This window comes from Mus pahari, chromosome 1, assembly GCF_900095145.1.
Source record: "Mus pahari chromosome 1, PAHARI_EIJ_v1.1, whole genome shotgun sequence".
NCBI classification, from domain to species: Eukaryota; Metazoa; Chordata; class Mammalia; order Rodentia; family Muridae; genus Mus; species Mus pahari.
In genome coordinates, this window is record NC_034590.1 from 33923216 (window position 1) to 33947828 (window position 24613).

The window sequence follows — 24613 nt, forward strand, 5'->3', positions numbered from 1 at the left end:
AGCTTGAGCTTGGGCCAGCAACCTTCCTGATGGAATAGGAAGGGTGTGGATCCCCAAGTCTAAGTGAAGGGGGGTTATAAAGGAAAAAAGCATAAGCAGGGTTTCCAATCCTTGGCATTACATGTTTGTTCAGACAGCTGGATGGAACTGTGCAGCTGGAAAGGGCCCTTTCTACCTGTGAAAAGTAACTCGTGCTATCAGAAGCTGGTGCATTTTTACAACTGTCCAGAGTTGTCTCAGAATACTTTATTGCCCTTCTCTCAGGGTCATAAAGTGTGGCACTTATCTTTATTAAGGATGTTTCGTTTGCTTTTCTCATGGACAGGAGCCATCTGCCCTGGGGAGGCTGGGATATGTATTCACAAAGTTGTCATCTGCTTTTCTCAGGTACCAAGGGGAAGGAGGTGAGGGAGGGTGGGGTGGGGTCATGGCGCTAGCTTCTCTGGCTCCCACAGGGCCAGGAGAGTTCAGGCTTTGATGTTCAGGTTTCCTGTGTCTCTTCATTCCTTCTTCTGCTAGTAACTTTAGAGGCTAATCTTGGACTCTCTAAAACCTGGATTATCTGTACTAACTAGGTGATACTGGGTCCTCATCTATATCTGCTTTTAAACTATTGTAATTTTTTTCTGTAATGTCAGTGCAGCAATCTCAGTGCCTGCTTTTGCTAGTCCTGCTAGCTGTGCTTAGGGAGGTATGTTCCCTTGTCTGCCTTATGAGGTCTCTTTTAACATGCCCTACCAGAGTTCTCAACACTGTCTCTTCTAAATAATAGGTTTTGCAGGTCACTACCTGGAATAAAATATAGAACTCATTTGGGGTAGAGGAATTAAGGACCTCTCCATGGACACATGGTGTCAGTCCTGTTGAACAAGCCCACTATGCCTGTTCATTGGAAATAATCCATTTTGAGTGAATGTTGAGTATTTTTAGATTGCAAAGGTATCAATGTGACAGTGACCTTTTCCAGACAGATACCTTGCCCTGATATGGTCTGTAAGGATAAAGTGGGGCCTTTCCTTGACCATCTACATGCAGTGCCCCTTTCAGATACAATATAACTAGCTATTAACCTAATGCTTTCATAAAAGGGGTTCTAGTATTATAACATATCCAACAAGAGGTGGTGAGTTCGGGCTGGGAGACATTCATAATTTGGAAGATCTTTAACATCATTGACCAGAGGACATCCACTGCTTCTGTGTGTTTCAGGAAAAAAAATATGGAACTGAAGATATCTGAAGTTGAGTGACTGGGAATACAATGATCACTGGTCTGAGGCATGGTATTAGAACAGGTTTACAGTTTATCGAAACCTAGTTTGGTCCTAGAGCTACTGACAGGGGATTCACAAATGGTTTTATTAAGAGTCTAACTGTAAAAAGCAGTAGAGGGTTGTGAAGCCAGAGGCCCTGTGATTTTCCAGCTTCTCATCTTTTAGCCTTCGATAATGTGAAGCCAGAGGCCCTGTGATTTTCCAGCTTCTCATCTTTTAGCCTGCCTCCCTTTGGCAGTGAACCTAAGCAAAACTTTGGAGTTGCCCCCTGCCAGAAAACCATCAGAAGGTCTTCATTTGATACCTTTCATTTTTCTTTCCCCATGACTTATATTTTGCATTCCTAAGAAGATAATGATATTGTTCTGGGTTTCCATACTTGACAGTTCCTTCCCCACCCCCCGGGACATATACTAAAATCTTCCATCTATAGTTGGGATAAGAATTTCATAAAGTCTATTAAGTGTGAGGACATGAGTTATCAGCCAGCTGACACAAATCAAAAGACAAATCTGGAAACAGGGTGTCCCAAGTTATTTCTTCTTACAGGCTAGTTGGGTGCAATGCTCAGTCTCAGGATTTTCAGTTACTCAGGTCAGGTCAAAAGTCTGATGTGAGTTAGGGGCTGCAGTATATACAGTTAAGAAAAATAGTTGGCCTAGGACAGGGTTAATTTAACTTGAGAGGATTGATACACTTTAGAACTTTTAATTCCAGCAGTGACTGTGGAATCTGGAGATCTTCCTCTGGAGCCTCTAGTGAGAGGGGATCAGCTGGTTTGGCATGAGTGTAGTGCACAGAGGCAACAATCCTCTCTATGTTAGTGGCAGTAGGCCTAATCAGCAGCATGATAAAAGGTCCTTTCCACCTGGGCTCCAGCATGTCAAGGGGAAATTTCTTCACAAGGACCCAGTCTCCTGGTTAAAACTTGTGTGGTTCTGGAACTGGGTCTGCTTCATAGAGGGCGCACATTTTAGGTCAAAAATTCTCATAAGTCTAATGGTTTGCTCTGACCTTGGTTATTAGTTTATCATCTTCCAGTTCTGCAATAGCGGCGGATTGAAGGTTAGATACACTGTGGGCAGGGACACCATATATAATTTCAAAGGGGGCTCCATCTGGCAAGGAGAACTCCTTACCTGATATAGGAGAAAGGGAAGGAGCATCATGCAATCCACAGCATTCTCTAAGGCCAATTTAGTTAAGGTCTCTTTATGTCTTATTTACTTTTTCTATCTGCCTGGAACTTTGGGGTTGATATGTACAATATAATTTCTAATCTGCCCCTATGAAGTTTGCTACATCCTGACTTACCTTGGATGTGTCCATTAATGGATGCTGGTCCATTATCATATGAGGGAATCTTTACCTGAGTAAGATATCCTCCAGCAACTTTTTAGCTACTACCTTCACAGTCTCTGTCTTTGTTGGAAATGTTTCTGTTCATCCAGAGAAAATGTTCACAAATACCATCAGATACTTATATCTTCCCTGTTTGACTTCTGTAAAATAAATTTTCCCAGTAGCCCCCAGGTCTCTTACCTCAACGTTAGGAAATATGATGTTTGGAGGTTGCTGAGAATATTGGTCAGCTAGAAAGCTTTAAAGTTTGTCACAATGTCCTCAAGAGTGTTTTGTATGTCCTTGAAAGTCTTCTTAGAATGTCTAATTGTGTCTGTCATTCATTTTATATATATTTGAGTGATGCTGGATATTTCTGAGAACAGTTCTTGTTAAAATGTTAGGTAATATTAACTTAACTTCAGTCGATCTCCACCAGCCCAATTAATATTTTTGTCTGTATCAGTTACTGTGGGTGGTTCAGGTAGGACAGAGGCCAATCTAGAGATGACTGTTTCATTTAAGGCTATTTCCTTAGCAGCCTTGTCATCCAGGTTGTTAACTCTAGCCATTGGTTCCCTTCTGGTGTCCTGTAGAATTTTATCTTTATTTTGACAGTTCTCCCTTCTACTGTTAGGAGCCCTCCTTCCTGATAAATGGCTTCATGCATATGCGCAGTTGTACATGTATATGTGGCTATCCCTGGAGATGTTAATAACCAGTCCCTTTTCTATGATGAGGGCCTGTGTTAATGTTTTTATCTTGGCCCTGGGGGAAGATACTGAGTCCAGATTACCTCCTTTTCTGTAGCCACCACTGCCCCCTGCTCTGCTCTGACCCTCATGAATGAAGCTGCTTCTGTCCATACACCAGGTATGCTCTGTCTCTGACAAAGGAAAGCTTCTCAAGTCAGGTCAGGTACTGTGTACCTAGGGCAGAACTTTGTCACATTGATGGAATGGACAGTCCAAGTCAGGATCAGGTAGGAGAGTTGCAGGGTTCAGGAAAACAGGCAGCTGGAATATAACTCAGCTAGGGTTGATTAGTAACATCTAGTAATGAATCATGTAGGCATTACTGAGCCGTCAATCAGAAGGCTGTTTTAGTACCCTTTAATTACGTGGGGGTAGTCATAGTCAAATTCTGTCCCAAATTTAATTTGTCTGTATCTTTGACCAATAGTGATGTGTCCACAATAATAAGCATGCACGGTGATCATCCTGCTGTCACTTTGTCCAGTTTCTTTGACAATAAGCCTTCTGCAGTTTCTATAGTCCTAAAATTTATAAGACCACTTTAGTTACTCCTCTTCCAGCAATCTAGTTAATCTTGGGATTTCTTTTCTCTTGAATCAGAGGCTTTATTGGCTAGAAGAACTCTAAACAAATCTCTATTCAATGTCTTTTCTGTCTTAATCTTTACTCTTCTATACTCTCGGAAACTTTGACTAGATTCCTCAATGATTTTTTTTCTTAATATTTCTTGAATCTGTAGTTTCTTCCTAATGTTTGGCACTCACTAATTGATGAAAGTCATGGCAACCTTACTAGAATTCTCTGTTTTCTCAGGGTCTATGTGAGTATAGCCTTACACGTATAGTCTTTATAACCTGCTCAAGAAATGCTGCCGAATTTTTATCAATGTCCTATCTAATATCATATGTATACCTTGGCAAAATTATTATTGAGATCTGCTAAAAGAGACTGGTGGTAAATCTGGAGAAGTTTTTTACCTTCCACCATGCTAAGTCCCAATCTGGGTGGCTTCCCTATGGGGCCTACAGTCAGTTTAATGGCCTGTCTGTGGTAAAAAGAACTTGTAAGAGCTTTGAGAAGGAATTATCTGCACTGAGTGTCATAAGGCACATAGATAGGAGTCGTTGTTGCTTCTCAAGGGCTCAGAATGGCAGGAGAGTGTCAGTGAGGACCTTCTCTTTATAACTCAGAGACCATATCTGTTCAGACAGGGAGCAAGCACTTCTTTGGGCAAGAAAAATGGCCATTTACTGAACAAAATGAGGGACCAGGATTCTGTTGCAAACTCTGGTGAGGGATATATCTCCCTACTTTGGGTCCTCTCCTGTCCAGTCTGTCCAGGTGTTGGACCCTTCTCACTGGGAATTCACCTATCAAATCAGAAAAAAAACCTGATTAGGGACATAGGATGTCCCAGCCTTAGACTTTCTAAGGGTCCTGGATGCTAGTGTGCACTGTGCCTGCATTTGGTAGAGAGAGAGAGGAAAATTGTGATAAGCCTGTGTGAGCTGTAAAACATCGAGCCAGTCCTAAGGAGAAAAAGGGGGGGGGGATCACCAAGTGATTTCGGAAAATTGAACTCAGTTTCTCTAGAAGAGAGGTCAGTGCTCTCAACCTCTGAGCCATCTCTCCAGCATTAAAGCTGATACCACCAAGAAGGATGGAACTGGCTGCGGGGCTCCAGTCTACTCAGCTCATGTTGTTTCTTGTCACTTTGAGACCTTTCCTGATGACAAAGAAGTTTCATCAGGGAGAAAGAGGTAAGACTTTTGAAACACTTTATTTTCTATTATGACACCCTGGGTAGATAAAAGGTCCCCATTCAGTGGCCATCCAGTATCAAACGATAGACACTCCGAGTTGTAATAAGTGGTCCTTAGCCCTAATTTCCTTAAAATAAGTCAGAATCGTATTAAGGTGAGAAACAGTCTGTTTCATGACATCCTGTCATAGTCGACTACAAGTAAAGACCAAACAACACAAGAAACAGAATAGAGAAAAAAAATAGCCACTCAATGACTGAAAACAAAAATGATTCCAAAGATTCAGACGCACAGATTCACATTTCAGAAACTGAAAGCAACTGACAATGGAGCTGTCAGGAATTTTGGGAGCAAAATTCCTCTGACAAGTGGGTACCTCATCCACACTGAACCTGGGGCCACTAAATTCTTCCTAACCCCTGTAGTTGTGACCCTCCAGCACATTCAGCCCTATCCATTTCTTGTCCCTCATACAGACACCTCAAGGCTTTTTTTTCAAAAACCAAGATCAATAACAAACAGACAATACATAAAGTCACAGACACTTACCCAGCCAGTGCCAGACCCTCTGGATTAGGAGACTTGGAAATCTGGGTGATGTCAGCTAATGTTGCACCAAGATTGTAAAATCCTCAAAGAGACCACCAGGAATCACAACCCAATGTAATCACGTGAGGGACTCTATTCAAGATCAAGCTTGGGCCACCAACCTTCCTGATAGAGAGTGACCTCCCAGGTCTAAGTGAAGGGGGGATTATAAAGGAAAAAAATCAGAACTGGGGTTTGCAAGCTTTGGCATTACATGAGAGGGTAAAGGAGTGCTGTCCTTTAAACATGAAAACATTTGTTCAGACAGCTGAGCTGAACCAAGCAGCTGGAAAGAGCTCTTTCTATCCTGAGAAAAGTAACTCATGCTACCAGGAGTTGGTATATATTTTCAAACAGCCACAACTATCTTCAAACACTTAATTGCCCTTCTCTCATGGCCAAAAAGTGGGGCATTAATCTTATTCAAGCATGTTTGGTTAGTTTTTTTCCTCAAGAACAAGAGAAAATTGCACCAGAGGGCTGGAATATGTACTCCCAAAGTCAGCATCAACTGCATCCCTGGTAGGAGGAGGTCATAGAGCTAGATGATCTGGCTCTACAAGGTCAAGAGAGTGCTGGACTTGATGTGCAGGTTTCCCATATCTCTTCAGTAGTATTTGTGTCTGTTAGTTACATCAAGACTTTTCAGAGATTCCATGGTGGTATGTGGAAGAAATTTGCTGCCATAACATTTCTAAAAGTATCTGACCTAAGATTGAGAAAATGTCAGAAATTCCCTAGTCCTGTTACAAGCTGAAGCTTGAATCTTGTTTATTCTTTTCAGAAGACACATCCTACATGTCTGAGTCAAGGAATGGACACCAACACCTGATACCTACATTTTACATGTGGTGACATCCCCTGTACAGGAACTAGGAGCCAAGGAATCAGAAGATGGAGGCTCTGAATCAAACAAGCACTCTCCTTGCAGCCTTCCACAGGCTCCATTTCCTGACAGATACAGAAGCACTCTTCCTTGTTTTATTACCATACAGTCCAGCTTTTGTTATACCCAGGACCACATAAGTACTACAATATAGCCAGCAGCCTGACTGATCAAATCCTTCCCTGCAGACAAATTTATTTGCTCTCCTTGCTTCTGATTGGTAGGGTAAATGCATTCAAGTAAGGAATGAAATGAGATCCAATCAGGAGAGAGATCTCATATCTAGGCATGGACAGCAAAGCCTGCAGTAAACTTGGAGATCCCCATCAGTGCTGCTGATTCATACCTCATACCATCCTCTCTGGTTTCCTGGAGGAAGTAGAAAAATTGAAAGTGAATGGCAATGAAAAATGTTTTTACCTTCCTCTCTCTACACTGACCAACAGTAAAACAAATCAGGGGAACCTTGGTGATAGTCCTATTTCTGCCTCCTTCTGCTTACCTTTAAGTTATGTGCCAGATATGCTCTGTTTCTTTTTGAGCCACTCACTGTGCTTCTTATCTTGGAATTTTTGCTGCCTAATGACCAATTGTGGTGTGCCTTTTTCTCCTTTTCCACTTCAACTCTTCTATACTCAGTGTATAGCCTTTCCTTGAAAATATGTTCATCCACAAAGCATTATTTTAATACCAAGTATAATATTCTGCCCATGCCCTACCCCACATGTACTCAGTTTGTAAGAAAAGCTGCAGTGTCCCATAAATCTGAAAAATATTACATGCAACTCACAGTTGAAAACAATGTTAACATCCTCTGATAATTCACATCAAAATATGGTAATTGTGGAACATTTAATGTCTGGGAATCTTTTCTATTATTTATTGGATATTTTCTTTATTTACATTTCAAATATTATACCCTTTCCCAGATTCCCCCCCAGATATCCACTGTCAAATCTCCCCTCCCACTGCTTCTGCAAGGGTGTTCCCCGACCCACCCACCTACCCAATTCTGCCTCCCTCCCTACCATGGCATTCTCCTACATTGGGAAATTGAGCCTTTTGAGGGCTAAGGGGCATCTCCTCCCATTGATGCCTGACAAGGCCTTCTTCTGCTACCTATGAGGCTAGAGGCAGAGGTCCCTCCATGTGTACTCTTTTGTTGGTGGTTTAGTCTCTGTGAGCTCTGGCAGATCTGGTTGGTTGATATTTTTGTTCTTCCCACGGTGTTGCCCACCACTTTGAATTCCTTAATTTGTGGTTTTAAAGAGGTCATGACATTTTCTGATACATTTAAAGCTGTAATATGATTTCTACTGTCATGAATATATTAGTCAAAGTAATACAGTATTATAAATATCCAGGATATATGGCAGAGACCTGATTTCCAAAGACACAATGACAATAACATGGAATATTAGGACTCCAGGTGTCCCAAGTAGAATGTCACAATGAAAATTACTGTGACGATTTCTTTCTTTACATGGTATAATACTAAGTTGGAGATGATTAGGACATGATGTTTTGATTACCCTAAAGGTCTCATGACTCTGCTGAGCTGTTATGTAGCAAAGGACTGACCTGGAAAAAAAAAAAAAAACAGGCGAGAAACTCCAGTGTACTACAAGAACAATAACAGAATAAGCAGTGGTTGCATTGTTGAATAACTTTTGCCATTAATGGTAAGATGCTACAATCAACACTGTCCTAAGATTGCTTGGGTTCTGGGTATGGCAGTATTTGTGTCTGTTAGATACAAATGAGTTTTTCTTAGACTCTAAGGTGGTATGTTGGGGACATTTGCTGCCATAGCAGTTCTCACAGTGACTGATCTAAGAATATAAAAATGTCAGAAAATCCCTAGTCTGTGTCAAAAGCTGATGATTGAATCTTATAACTTCTTTGCAGGAGACACAGCCATCTATGCCTGAGACAAGGAAGTCAAATTCCAAAGTAGAGGCCTGAGATGCTGTACAAAATAGGGAACTAAGCAATCAGTACATGGAGACTCTGACATGAACAAGCAGTCTTTGGAGCTTTGACTTGCTCTGTCTATTGACAGTGACATAAGACTCTCCCTTTTCTTTAGCACCATTCAGGCTTTGGGTATATTCAGGACCAGATAAGACTTGGAGTATAGCCAGAATCCTGACAGATCAAATCCTTCTTAGCAGACAAATTTATTTGCTCTCCTTGCTTCTGATTTGACTGGCAGGAAAGCTGTTTTTTAAATTCATTTCTCTACAGTGACCAACAAAATAACAAGTCACTGGACCCTTAAAGCTATTCATATTTTCATCTTCTTCATCATAGATCTAAGCAGCTTGCCAGAGAATCTCTGTATCTCTGTTTTTTTTTACTCAAAATACTGTGACTCTTATCCGTCAATTTTTGCTGCCTGATGATTAATTGGGAGGTGCCTGTGTCTTCTTCACCAATTAATTCTCTTGTATGCTGTGATTATAGAATTTCCTAGAAAATAATATCTAATAATATATTAATAAAAAGTTGTTGTACTTATAGTGCCATATTCTGTCCATTCCATGCTCCATACATACTCAGTTTCAGTTTGCCTAAAATGCTAGAGTGGCTTATACAATTGCAGGATATTATGTGGAATTGAATGCTGTAAAAGATATTAATATGTTTGTGAATATTCTCAACAAAACATGATGTGTTTTGTGTTTTGAACAATTAATGTGTTGTTGTAAAAGGGTCAGGACATTTTTGTCACATTTATAATTGTAAGGTGTTTAAGGATGTGAGGACTATCTTAACCAAATTAGGACAGTTTCATAAATATCCAGATAGTACCACAGAGACCAGATCTCTAAAGGGAAAATGCAAATAACCAGAAAAGCATAGGTCTAGAGGTATCCATTAATACTAGGTCACACTGAAAAGTACTGTGTTCATTTTCTTCTTGTACATGCCCTAATACCAAAGAGAAGATTATCAAAATATGATGTATTGATTTCTCTAAAGGGATTATAGCCCCCCTAAACAGTTACTTAGCACAAAAATGACTTTCAAAAACAATCACCTAATAATTAAAACAATAATAACAGTATAAACTATGTTTGTATCAATAGATATCTTTTGCCATTAATGCAAACAGGTTACAAGCATCACTATCCAAAGATTGCTTTGATTCTGGGTATGGTAGGACCTGGCTCTGGATTTTTCCAAGAATCCATGGTGGTATGTTGCAGACATTTGCTGCCACAGCATTTTTCACAGTGTCTGACCTAAGGTTGTGAAAATGTCAAAAATTCCCTCATCTCTGTAAAAAGCTAATGCTTGAGTCTTGTATATTCTTGAAGAAGACACAGTCCAGCATGACTGAAGAAAAGAATGGACACCAAAACCTGATACCTGAATTTCACATGTGGTGACAGTAACTATATAGGAACTAGTGGCCAAGGAATCAGAGCATGGTAGCACTGAAACACACAAGCACTGTCCCTGCAGCTTTCCACTAGTTTTGTCTCCTGTCAGTTACAGAAGTACTCTCCCTTCTCTTTAGCAGCATACAGTCTGACTTTGGTTACATCCAGGACAGATAAGTCCTGGAATATAGCCAGCAGTTTGACTGTTCAAATCCTTTCCTTAAGACAAACATTTGCTCTCCTTGCTTCTGATTGATGCATTCAAATGATGAATGAATCATATCCAATCAGGAAAGAAACCTTATATCCATGTTTGGACATCAGAACCTGCTGAAATCTTGGAGATTTCCATCAGTGCTGCTGATTCGTACATCAAATCCTCCTCTATGGGTTCCCTTACGGAAGCACAGAAAGTGAAAGTGGATGGCAGCACAAACTGTTTTACCTTCTCTCTACAATGAAAAACAGAAATGCAAGTCAGTGGGACAGTGGCCCTCTTCCTACTTCTGGCTCCTTCTGCCTACCTGTGTGTTATTTGCCATAGATGCTCAGTTTCCTTTCGAACCCACTGTGATGCTCACAATTTTCCTGCCTGTACAAAAATTGTGCTTTGATTTTGCCTCCTTTTCTTTTTTATAAAAGATTTATTTATTTATTATATGTAAGTACACTGTAGCTGTCTTCAGACACTCCAGAAGACGAAGTCAGATCTTGTTACAGATGGTTATGAGCCACCATGTGGTTGCTGGGATTTGAAATCCAGACCTTCAGAAGAGCAGTCGGGTGCTCTTACCCACTGAGCCATCTCACCAGTCCCTGCCTCCTTTTCAATTTCAACAGTAGTATGCTTTGTATATAGCCTTTCCTAGAAAAATAATGTATAACTTTGTATCCTCAAAGAAATGTTTCAATACTAAGTTTAATATTCTGCCCATGCCCTGCTCCAAGTGTACTCAGTTTCCATGAAATGCTAGAGTTTCTCATAAATCTGCACAATAATAAATGTAATCCAATATTTATCCTCTGTGATTATTTACAAAAATATAATGGTGTGTATGAAATATTTAAGGTGTGGTTTTAAATAGGCCATGACATTTATTTTCTTTTTTCTTTTTCTGGATTGAAATGGTTTTTATTACTATTTTTAATTTTTTTTTAGCTTGATTGTTTGTTTTCTTTTCATATCTTCATTTCTGATGCTGTGGCTTTTAATCTCTATCTATCTTTCTATCTATCTATCTATATATATATACATTCTAGTTATTTTCTTCATTTACTTTTCAAAAGTTATCCCCTTTCCAAGTTTCCTCTCTGAAAATCCCCTATACCTTCCCCTCTCACCCTGCTCCCCAACCCACCCACTCCTGCTTCTTGGCTCTGACATTCCTCTATATTGGGGCATATAATCTTCTGATTACTTTAAAAGGTTTAATGTGATTTATACTGTCAGGAATGAACTAATCAAAGAAATACAGTTTCATAAATATCCAGGATATATGACAGAGACCGATTCTCTAAATACAGAATGAAAATAACATGAAATCTTCAGACTCTACGTATCAAAAAGTACAATGTCACAATGAAAATTCCTATGTCCACTTCTTCCATCTATAAAGCTTAATAGCAAGATGGACAAGATGGAGATGATTAGGTCATGATTTATTGATTACCATAAAGCACTCATGACTTTGCTGAACTGTTAGGATACAAAGGAATGACAGGGAGGAACAAAAATGCTGGAAAATATATTAAACTTCAAGATTAATAACAGAATAAACACAGGTTGTATTATCAAATATCTTTTGTCATTAATGGCAACAAGCTATCAGGATCAATGTCCAAAGACTGGGTTCTGGGTATGGTAGTATCTGTGTCTGTTAGGTACATCTAATTTCTTAGACTCCATGGTGGTATGTTGAGGATGTTTGCTGCCATAGTAGTTCACATATTAGTTGTTTCTTTGTTTTTTTGGTTTTTTTTGTTTTTTTGTTTTTTTTGTTTTACATTTTTAAAGACAGGGTTTCTCTGTATAGCCCTGGCTGTCCTGGAACTCACTCTGTAGACCAGGCTGGCCTCGAACTAAGAAATCCACCTGCCTCTGCCTCCCAAGTGCTGGGATTAAAGGCGTGCGCCACCATGCCCGGCTCACATACTAGTTGATCTAACGATATAAAAATGTCAGAAAATCCCTAGTTTGAGTCATATACTAAAGTTTGAATCTTGTATCTTCTTTGGAGAAGACAGAGTCCTGTATGACTGAGACAAGGAGGTCACACTCCAAAGCAGGCACCAGACTTTCCCATACTGTGCCACTGACAATATGAAACAGAAGGCTGAGAAATCAGAGCATGGAGACTCTGAAATAATAATGTACTGCCTCTGCAGAATTACATTGGCCCTATCCCTGAAAGGGACACAAGCACTCTCCCATCTCTTTAGCACCATTCACTCTGGCATTGGTTATATCTAGGACCAGATAAGTCCTAGAATTCTTTGTATATGTTAGATGTTAACCCTTTATTGAATGTAGGATTGGTAAAGACCTTTTCCCAATCTGTTGGTTGCTGATTTGCCCTACTGGAAGTGTCCTTTTTGTTACAGAAGCTTGGCAATTTCATGAGGTACCATTCATCAATTCTTGAGCTTAAAGCTTAAGATATTTGTGTTCTGTACAGGAAATTTTCCTCTGTGCCCATGTGTTCAAGACTTTTCTCACTTTCTCTTCTATTACATCCAGTGTGTCTAGTTTTATGTGGAGGTCCTTGATGCTCTTGGACTTGAGCTTTGTACTGGTAGATAAGAATGAATCAATTTGCATTCATCTACTTGTTGACCACCAGTTGAAACATCACCATTTGTTTAATATGCTGTCTTTTTTGCACTGGATGGATATAGCTACTTTGTCAAAGATTAATTGATCATAGGTGTGTGAGTTTATTTCTTGCTCTTCAGTTCTATTCCATTGATCTACTTGCCTGTTACTGGACCAATTACATATAGTTTTTATCACTATTGCTCTGTAGTACAGCTTGAGATCAGGGATGGTGATTCCCACAATTTTTTATTGTTGAGACTAGTTTTTGCTACCCTATCTTTTGTGTGATTCCAAATGAATTTGAGAATTGCTCTTTATCACACTATGAAGAATTGAAGAAAGAAATTGAAGAATATCTCAAAAAATGGAAAGATCTCCCATGCTCTTGGATCTGCAGGATTAATATAGAAAAATGGCTATCCTGCAGAAAGCAATCTACAGATTCAATGCAATCCCCATCAAAATTCCAACTCAATTCTTCACTGAATTAGAAAGGGCAATTTGCAAATTCATCTGGAATAATAAAAAAAAACCTAGGATAACAAAAACTATTCTCAACAATAAAAGAACCACTGGGGGAATCACCATGTCTGACCTCAACCTGTACTACAGAGCAATTGTGATAAAAACTGCATGGTACTGGTACAGTGACAGAGAGGTAGATCAATGGAATAGAATTGAAGACTCAAAATTAACCCACACACCTATGGTTACCTGATCTTTGACAAAGGAGCTAAAACCATCCAGTGGATAAAAGACAGCATTTTCAACAAATGGTGCTGGCACAACTGGCGGTTAGCATATAGAAGAATGCGAATTGATCCATACTTATCTCCTTCTACAAAGGTCAAGACTAAGTGGATCAAGGAACTCCTCATAAAACCAGAGACACTGAAACTTATAGAGGATAAAGTGGGGAAAAACCTCGAAGATATGGGCAAAAATTCCTGAATAGAACTGTAAAGGCTTATGCTCTTAAGATCAAGAATAGGCAAATGGGACCTCATAAAATTGCAAAGCTTCTGTAAGGCAAGAGACACTGCCAATAAGACAAAAAGGCCACCAACAGATTGGGAAAGTATCTTTACCAATCCTAAATCAGATAGGGGACTAATATCCTTTATATATAAAAAACTCAAGAAGACAGACTCCAGAAAACCAAATAACCCCATTAAAAAAATGGGTCACAGAACTAAACAAAGAATTCTCAACTGAGGAATATCGAATGGCTGAAAAACACCTCAAAAAAAGTTCAAAATCCTTAATCATCAGGGAAATGCAAATCAAAACAATCCTGAGATTCCACCTCACATCAGTCAGAATGGCTAAGATCCAAAATTCAGGTGACAGCAGATGCTGGCGAGGATTTGGAGAAAGAGGAACAGTCCTCCATTGCCGGTGGGATGGCAAGCTTGTAAAACCACTCTGGAAATCAGTCTGATGGTTCCTCAGAAAATTGGACATAGTACTACTGGAGGATCCAGCAATACCTCTCTTGGGCATATATCCAGAAGATGTTCGAACTGGTAATAAGAACACATGCTCCACTATGTTCATAGCAGCCTTATTTATAATAGCCAGATTCTGGAAAGAACCCAGATGTCCCTCAAAAGAGGAATGGATACAGAAAATATGGTACATTTACACAGTGGAATACTACTCAGCTATTAAAAAACAATGAATTTATGAAATTCCTCGACAAATGGATGGATCTGGAGGGTATCTTCCTGAGTGAGGTAACCCAATCACAAAAGAACTCACATAATATGCACTCACTGATAAGTGGATATTAGCCCTGAAACCTAGAATACCCAAGATACAATTTGTAAAACTAATGAAACTCAAAAGAAGGAAGACCAAAATGTGAAGACTTTACCCCTTCTTAGAATGGGAACAAAACTCCCATGGAAGGGGTTACAGAGACAAAGTTTGGAGCTGAGACAAAAGGATGGACCATCCAAAAACTTCCCCACCCAGTGGTCCATTCCATAATCAGCCACCAAACGCAGACACTATTGCATACACCAGCATGCAGCCCGATGGGGAGAGCAACAGTGTCAACAAGCCATACTTCAGAACCTCCAGAGGACTAGACCGGCAATAAAAGAATACACATGGAGGGACCCATGGCTCTGGCTGCATATGTGGCAGAGGATGGACTTGTTGGACATCAGTAGGAGGAGTTGTCCTTGGGCATTAGGGGATTGCATTCCCATGTATAGGGGAATGCCAGGGTGTGAAGGTGCCATTGGGTAGGTGGGTTCTTGGGGACCCACCCCCATAGAGGCAAGGTGAGGGAGGTTGGATTGGAAGTTTTCAGAGGGAATACCCAGTATAGGGATAACATTTGAATTGTAAATAAAGAAAAAAGTCAGTAAAAGAAAATAAAAATTCATAGAACATAGCCAGCAGTCTGATTGACCAAATCTCTCTTTGCAGACAAATTTATTTGCTCTCCTTGTTCATATGATTTACTGAGAATGTGAATTCAAATTGAGAATGGAAACAGGTCCAATCAGTATATGTGTCATATCTATTCATGGACATCAAAACCTGCTGTAATATTGGAGATCTCCATCAGTCTGCTGATTCATCTCTTGCCCCCCTCCTCCATGTGTTTCCATATGGAAGTAGAAAAATCAAAAGTGGGTGGCTGAAAAACTGTTTTTAACTACTTTTATCTATAATGACCAAGAGAAAAACAAGTCAGTGAAATCCTGGAGCTGTTCCTATTTCTGGATTCTTTTGCCTAGATCCAAACCATTTGCCAAAGTGGTTCTGTTTCTTTTTGAACCAAAGACTGTGACTTTTATCATGCAAGTCTTGCTGCCTGCTGACTAATAGCAGGATTTCTGTGTCTCCTTCACCAATTGCTTCTGTTACAAACTCTGATTATAAAATTTCTTAGAAAATATATCTAATTTTGTAATCATAAGAGAGCTGTAAGAACTATAGTGTCATATTCTGCCCATCCAGTTCTCTAAGCATACTCAATTTGCAGGAAATGCTGGAGTGTCTCATACAATTCCACAATATTTGGTGGAATTCAGTGCTGAAAACAATGTTTATATGATGTGAATATTCACAACAGATCATGGTATATTTGGAACAATTAATGGGGTTATAAAGGTGTCATTATATTTTCTGATGCATATATAGTTATAAGGTGTTTAGACTGTCAGGAATATCTTCACCACAGTACATCAGTTTCATATATGTCCAGGTTATACCACAAAGAATGGGTCTCTAAAGACAGAATGCAAATAAGCAGAAAAGCATAGGTCTAGAGGTTTCCAATAATACAAGGACACAGTGAAATTAACTGTCCATTTTCTTCTTTTACAAGTTGTAATACCAAGGTGTGGATAATCAAAATATAATGTAGTGATTCCTGTAATAGTTCATGATCCCCTGAACTGTAATTTAGCAAAAAACTGACTTGGAAAAATGACCACCTAGAAAATCTAGTAAATTAAAACAACAATAACATTATAAATTGTGATTGTATCTAAAAATGGCTCTTGCCATTAATGTCAACAGGTTACCATCATCACTGTCTGAAGAGTAATTTGATTCTGGGTGATGTATGATCTATCTACAAATTTTTGAGCGATTTCAGGGTGGTTAGTTGAGGGTATTCGCTACCATAGGAGTTCACACAGGAGTCAAACAAAAGATCTGAAGATGTCAGACATTCCATCGTCTGTGTCATAAGCTGAAGCTTGAATCTTGGATCTTCTTTGCAGAAGACACAAACATTCATGACTGAGAAAAGTAAGTAACTAATCAAATCAGATACCTGAAATTCACATAGTGTGACAGCTACTATAAAAAACATGGAGCTAAGAAAGCAGTGCATGGAAACTCTGAAATAAAAAAGTACAGTCTTCCCAACTTTCCACTGGCTCTGGCTGCTGACAGTGACACAGCACTCTCCCTTCTCTTTAGCACCATTCATTCTGGCAGTGGTTATATCCAGGACCAGATAAGTCCTGGAGTATCACCAGCAGCCTGACTGATGAAATCTTCCCCTGTAGATAAATTTATTAGCTCTCCTTGTTTCTGACTGATGAAGAATTTGTGTTCAAATAGAGAATGGAGTCAGATCCAATCAGGAGAGAGATCACATATCTAGACATGGATATCAGACCCTACTGTAACCTTGGAGATCTCCGTCAGTGCTGCTGATTCATTCCTCAATCACTCCACACTGGGTTACCTAAAGAAAGCAGAAAAATTGATAGTTGATGGGGGGTAAAAGCTATTTTTACATTCTTCTTACTGTATTATCCAACAGAAATATAAGTCAGTGGAACCTTTGAGCTCTTTCTATGTCTAACTCCTTCTAGCTAGATCCACACAGCTTGCCAGGGCTCCTCAGATTCCTTTGAGCCTTTATTATTGTGACTATTATCTTGATTATTATTTTTTGTATACTGAATAATTGAGATGTGTCTGAATCTCATTTCCCAATTGCTTCTCCTAGTACAATAATGATTTATAATGTTGTCTTAGTCAGGGTTTCTATTCCTGCACAAACATCATGAACAAAAAGCAAGTTGGGGAGGAAAGGGTTTATTCAGCTTACACTTTCCACATTGCTGTTAATCACCAAAGGATGCAGGACTGGAACTCAATCAGGTCAGGAAGCAGGAGCTGATGCAGAAGCCATGGAGGGATGTTCTTTACTGGCTTGATTCCCCTGGCTTGCTCAGCTTGCTCTCTTATAAAAACCCAAGACTACCAGCCCAGAAATGGCACCACCCATAAGGAGCCTTTCCCCCTTGATCACTAATTGAGAAAATATCTTACAGCTGGATCTCATGTAGGCATTTCCTCAAATAAAGCTCCTTTCTTGGTGATAACTCCAGCTGTGTCAAGTTGACACAAAACTGCCCAGTACAATTGACCCCTTGTCAACTTGACACACAAACACATCACTAGTATGCCTAAACCCTTAGTTTCTTATTCATCCCNAAGATCTAAACAACTTTAAAAGTCCCACAGTCTTTAAAAATTCTTAAAATTTCAATCTCTCTTAAAATCCAAAGTCTTTANAATTAAAAGTCTCTTAACTGTGGGTTCCACTAAAATACTTCCTTCAAGAGGGAAAATCATCAGGACACAGTCACAATGAAAAGCAAAATCATACTCCAACTGTCCAATAACTGGGATCCAAATCACGATCTTTTGGGCTCTTCCAAGGGCTTGGGTCACTTCTCCAGCCATGCCCTTTGTAGCACACACCTTATCTTCTCAGCTCCAGCTGCCTGTACTTCATTGCTGCTGCTGTTCTTGGTGATCATCTCATGGTACTGGCATCTCCAAAACGCTGCTGTGACCCCTTCAGTCCTGGGCCATAAATTGCAAATGAGGCTGCACCTTCACCAATGGCCTTCCATGGCCACTCACAGTGCTTCCATGGCCTCAGCTGCTCTGCATGACCACTTCAGGCCCTCAAAACCAGTACCACCTGGGTAACTCTTACACATTACCAAGTCCAGCCACAGCACAAGGTACAACCTTGGCTATCTCTGGAACACAGCCTCTGTGCTCTCAGAAAACACTTCCCAGAAGACATCACCTCAATGATGCTGGTCTCTTCTTAATCACTGCTAATTCCTTAGCTCCAGCTAACCAGCATCAATAGTCGCAGTAAGGAAAAGTTTTCCCTTTAGTGGTTGTGGTATCTTATTAATCACAGCTGATTCTTCAGCCCCAGCTAACCAGACCCACAGAATCTTCATAATCCAAAATAGATATCGCCCTGAAAAGAGTCTTTAATTTTCCCTCTCAAATTTCACAAGNCAGGCCTCCATCTTCTGCACTGTTCTCAACATTATCTTCCAAGCTCCTAAACAACATTCCAAAGAGCTCTTAACACCAAATGGATCTTCTGGCCCAAAGTTCCAAAGTCCTTCCACAGTCCTCCCCAAAACATGGTCAGGTTGTCACAGGAATACCCTACTATGCTGGTACCAATATGTCTTAGTCAGTTTTTCTATTCCTGCACAACATCATGACCAAGAAGCAAGTTGGGGAGGAAAGGGTTTATTCAGCTTACATTTCCATACTGCTGTTGATTACCAAAGGATTCAGGACTGGAACTCAAGCAGGTCAGGAAGAAGGAGCTGATGCAGAAGCCATGGAGGGATGTTCTTTACTGGCTTGCTTCCCCTGGCTTGCTCATCTTGCTCTCTTATAAAACCCAAGACTACCAGCCCAGAAATGGCACCACCAACAAGGGGCCTTTCCCCCTTGATCACTAATTGAGAAAATAACTTACAGCTGGATCTCATGTAGGCATTTCCTCAATTAAAGCTTTCTCTGTGATAACTGCAGCTGTGTCAAGTTGACACAAAACTATCCAGTTCAAATATATACTCAAAGAGGTTTTGGAATACTAAGTTCAATATTCTGCCTATACTCTGCTTCCTAAGTGTTCAGTTTGCATGAAAAGCTGGAGTGTCTAAAATACCTGAAAAATATGAAATGAAATTCAGTGTAGAAACCAATGTTTATATGCTGTGATTATCTAAAACAAAACATTGTGTGTAGAAAAATATAATATGTTTTGAAAGGGGCCATGACATTTTCTGATGCATATACAGATTAATGTGATTTCTACTGTCAGGAATGAATTATACAAAATAATGCTGTTTCATGAATATCCAGACAATATGACAGAGACCTAATCTCTAAACACATAATAAAAATAACATGAAATCTGAGGACTGGAGATATCCACAAGTATATGATCACAATGAAAATTATTGTATCCATTTTATGCTTTATAATATGTTTAATCCAGTTGGATATGATCTGGAAATAACCTACTGATTTCTGTAAAGGACATGATTCTAGGGAGCTGTTAGATAGCAAAGAACTGATGTAGAAGAATATCAGCCTAGAAAATGTAGTAAAGGGCAAGAACAATAACAAAATAAACAATTGTATTGTATCATATATATGCAGAATATTAAGTGTAATCTAGAGTAAAAACATTGTTCATACACTGTGGATAATCCCAATAATACATACTGTGAAGGAAAATTTGAAGTGTGCTTATGAAGAGGATAGAAATTTTTCTGATGTATATACAATTGTAAATTGTTTACTACTAGAAGGAATATCTGAATACAAGTAATACATTTTAAAAATGTCAAGAATATACAACCTGAACTCTTAAAGCAGAATTGAAATAGCAGAAAAATATAGATCTCAAGGGAGCCACTAATATAAGTTCCCCATGAAAATTACAGTGTTCATTTCTTTTTTAAAGTGTGTGTTATACCAAGGTGGAGATCTTCAGGAGATTGCTGATGTTTTGATTTCCCTAAAGGGCTTATGACTCACCTGAACATACAGTTTGTAATGAACTGGCTTGGAAGAACAAACATGCTAGAGATTCTAGTATATTAGACAAGAAATAACACTATAAACATTGGTTGAATTGTTGAATATTTATACCATTAATGAAAACATGCTGCCAGCATCACTGCCCTAAGGATGCTTAGTTTCTGGGTAAGGTAGTATCTGTGTCTATTAGTTACATCAAGATTTTTAAGAGACTCCACGGTGGTATGTAGCAGGCATTTGCTTCCACAGCACTTCTCACAGTGTCTGACCTAAGGTTGTGAAAATATGAAAAAAATTTACTAGTCTCTGTCACAAGCTGAAAATTGAATCTTGTAACTTCTTTGCAGAAGACATATCCCAGCATGATGGACAGAAGTAATTTAATCTCAAAATCAGATATCTGAATTTCCCATAGAGTGACAGCTAGAATACAAAACAAGGACCAAAGCAATCAGTGCATGGAGGCTCTGAAATAAACAGACACGGGCTTTGAAGATTTCCACTGCCGATGTCTGCTGACAGTGACACAGCACTCTCCCTTCTCTCGAGCACCATTCAGTCTGGCAGTGGTTATATCCAGGACCAGATAGGTCCTGGAGTATAGCCAGCAGCCTGACTGATGAAATCTTCCACTGTAGACAAATTTATTTGCTCTCCTTGCTTCTGATTGATGGAGAATGTGCATTCAAATAGGGAGTGGAATCAGATCCAATCAGGAGAGAGATTGCATATCTGAGCTTGAACATAAAATACTGCTATATCCATGGAGATCTCCATCAGAGCTGCTGATTCATACCTCACTCCCTCCTCCCAGGCTTCCCAGCAGGAAGAAGAGAAATTGAAAGTGGGTGTAATAAAAACAGTTTTTAATAGCTTCATTCTACACTGACCAACAGAAAAAAAAAAGTTACTGTACTTAACTTTTGGATGGTTCAATTTCTGGATCCTTTTTCCTAGCTTTAAGTTATTTGCAAGAGATGCTTTGTTTATTTTCAAAACAACTGACTGTGTCTCTTCTCTTGCAAATTTTGATTCCTTCTGACCACATGTAATGTGACTTTTTTTCCTTTTCCAATTTATCTGTTTACGGCCTTTCCTTGACAATATGTTTATTCATGCACCACAAAGAGATGTTTTAGTACTAAGTTTAATATTCTGTCCATGTCCTATTCCACCTGTACTCAGTTTCTATGAAACGCTGTAGTGTCCCATAAATATGACAAATATTTTATTCAACTCAGTGTTGAAAAAATGTTTATATGTTGTGATTATTCACATGAAAACATGGTATATGTGAATGTTTTAATGTATGGATATTCTATTCTTTTTTTTTTAATTTTCATTGGCTATTTTCTTAATTTATTGGTTATACCCCATTCCCCTTTTCCCACCTGGTAACCCATTGTCCATTACTCCCTCCCTCTGATTCTATGATGGTTTCCCCCCACCCACCCATCAAAAATACACCTCCCTGCAATTACATTCCCCTATACTGGGGTATTGAGACTTCTCAGAACCAAGGAATTCTTCTCCCATTGATGCCTGACAAGGCCATCCTTTGCTACCTATGTGGCAGGAGCCATGGGTCCCTAAATGTGTACTCTTTAGTGAGTGGTTTCGTCCCTGGGAGCTCTGGAGCAGTCTGGTTGGTTGATACTGTTGTTCTTCCTATGGGGTTGCAAACCCCTTTCAATTCCTTAATTTGTGGTTTTAAAGAGGTCAGGGCATTTTCTGACACATATAAATCTCTACTGCCAGGAATATATTAATCAAAGTAATACAGTATCAGAAATATCCAGGATATATATCTGAGACCTGATTTCTAAAGACAGAAAGTAAATAGCATGAAATCTTAGGACTCATGGTATCCTTAAGTGAAAGGTCACAATGAAAATTCCTGTGTCCATTTCTTTACATGATATAATACTAAGGTGGACATGATCAGAACATAATGTACTAATTTCCCTAATGATTTTATGACTCTACTGAGTCGTTAGGTAGCAAAAGAATGACCTGGAAGAAAAGCTGGCTAGAAAATCTAGTAAACTAGAAAAACAATAAAAGAATAAACAACAGTTTTATTGTTGTGTCATTGGTCATTAATGATAGCATGCTACCATCATCACTGTCCCAAGACTGCTTGGATTCTGGGTATGGTAGGATCTGTGTCTGTTAGATACTACTGATTTTAATTAGATTCCAGGGTGGTATGTTGAGGACATTGTTGCCATTGCAGTTCTCACATTGGCTGATGTAAAGGATAAAAAATATCAGAAAATTCACAGTCTCTGTCACAAGCTGAAGCTTGAATCTTTTGTCTTCTTTGCAGAGGCACAGTCCTGCATGACTTGTAATATCCAAAATAAATTCAAGACTACCCAGTACCTTCCCCCTTTAGAAAGACTTTTGAAACTGCACTAGCAGGACAAAAACAGAGTCAGTCACATCAGTGACCCCCTTTTTTTTCTTATAAACACAGAGGGGGAATTGTGGGGCATTGGGCTATACAGAGACAGGGTCTCCAGTTTAGCTGAGGTCTGAACCTCGAAGGGTGAGAAGTCACCTAAATGACATGGTAGGTGTTCCCTTATGCTCCTGGAACTCTGGTTCCTGCCTAAGTTACCAACCCCCCACAGCCCCGATAAGAGAAGCATGGCTAGAAATCATGTAGGCAATGGCCCAAGCTTCTGACCTTCAGGCTAAACTCCTCCCCAGTTACCTAGCAACAGTAAAGACCATTAAAAGGGCTGTTCATCCCCACCTTGCTCTCTCACTCCTTTGTTCTCTTACCTCTCACTTCCCTCACTCCTCTCTCTCTCTCTCTCTCTCTCTCTCTCTCTCTCTCTCTCTCTCGCCTTTAATCCCCCCTCTCTCTTTTCTCTCTACCTTCTCTCTTTATCCCTGCCTTTCTATAATAAAGCTCTAAAACCATAGAATGTCTCTTCTCATCAAGGCCCACTGCACTTCAAGAATGGGATAGGCTTTCTCTTAATGAGCCATTACTAATCTCCTGTTAGGAGGCCTTTCTGTGCTACAGTCAAGATCCGCTGCACTCACTCTCATCAGTTTTGGGAACCCCTTCCCTCATCCCTCTCTCCTATAACCCTGGGGCTTTAGCAAGGTAGCTCTGGGAATCCCAGGTAGGACTTCCCCTTGGCCACCCACTGAATAGTGGGTCAGACACTTGAATGCCCACCCAGGGCTAAGCGGAAAGTATATGGCAGCTCTCCCATGCCCAACGACCAGAAAATAGGTAAAACTCAGGTGGAGTGTGGATTTTTCCTCATCCCTCTTCCTCAGGACACCCTTTTTAGTTCCCAACAGCTGACTAAACAAATATGGAAACATAGTTTTAACGGTCAAAATTACTAAGCTTCCAAAACAAGATTAACAATTCCCCTGACCCACCTCACTCTAAAAACCTCAAGGACAGACAAAATGAGAGTCACCCTATACAAACCAACCAATGTCTTAAAAAGTTTATTGGCTATGCCAATTAAAAAATCAAACTACCCTGATGTCTATATCTGGCCTTTAAAATGGTATATAAAGTGTGTCCTTTCTTTGTTCTGGGTCTATCCTCTGACCTGCGTGCTGAGAGGGGGTTCCCCAACATGACCTCTGATTCTGGTTGGCTCAGGTTCTGGTTTCTGGATTTCTGGGGGCATTCTCATGGAGAGGAGCCCACCTGGATGGTCATGGTGACAGGCAGAGTGCCAGAACATCAAGGGCCAAGAGACACAGAGGAAGCTCTGGTCTCCCTGCTGAAGGAACCTAAAAATGTCTCTCTCCATCTGGGTTGGAAAGTAATCATTCCTGACAGTCTGATTTGGTTTTTATTCCTTGGTGGTCACCTGGAGGAAGATTTCTGTGCGTCTCTCTCTGTGTTTGGATTGGTTTTGTTTTTGTGGTGTTATTGTGACACTTTATCTGGAAGGTTTCTGTGTGTGTTTTGTATGTCTCTTTGTGTTTGGACTTAGACTGACGACTCCCTACTTATTCCCCTTTTATTGTTGTGACCGTTGGGTCATGGCCCTAGATGTTGAGACTGCTGAAAGGGAAATGGAGAAGGCTGAAAGAGTGGCCATAGACCCAGACCCATTTTAGGAATGGCTTTCAGGGGCCACTGATCTAATGTCCAGCTCCTGGGAGCACAGCCAGCAGTGAACACTGCCGGTGTGGGTCCCCCATTCCCATCCCCCTTGCATTCCCTTCAGTGTTGTGTGGTGAGAGGGGTTAGATCAAGGCTGTCCTTGGATTGCTGAAGTGCAGCAAGTGGAGGGAGTTCTACAAAAGACCACAAGGCCTAGTTGCACTCCTGATCTGTCCAAAGTAACAGGTAAAAACAAGAGTGAAAAGAAAAGAAAAGGAAAGGAAAGGAAAGGAAAGGAAAGGAAAGGAAAGGAAAGGAAAGGAAAGGAAAGGAAAGGAAAGGAAAGGAAAG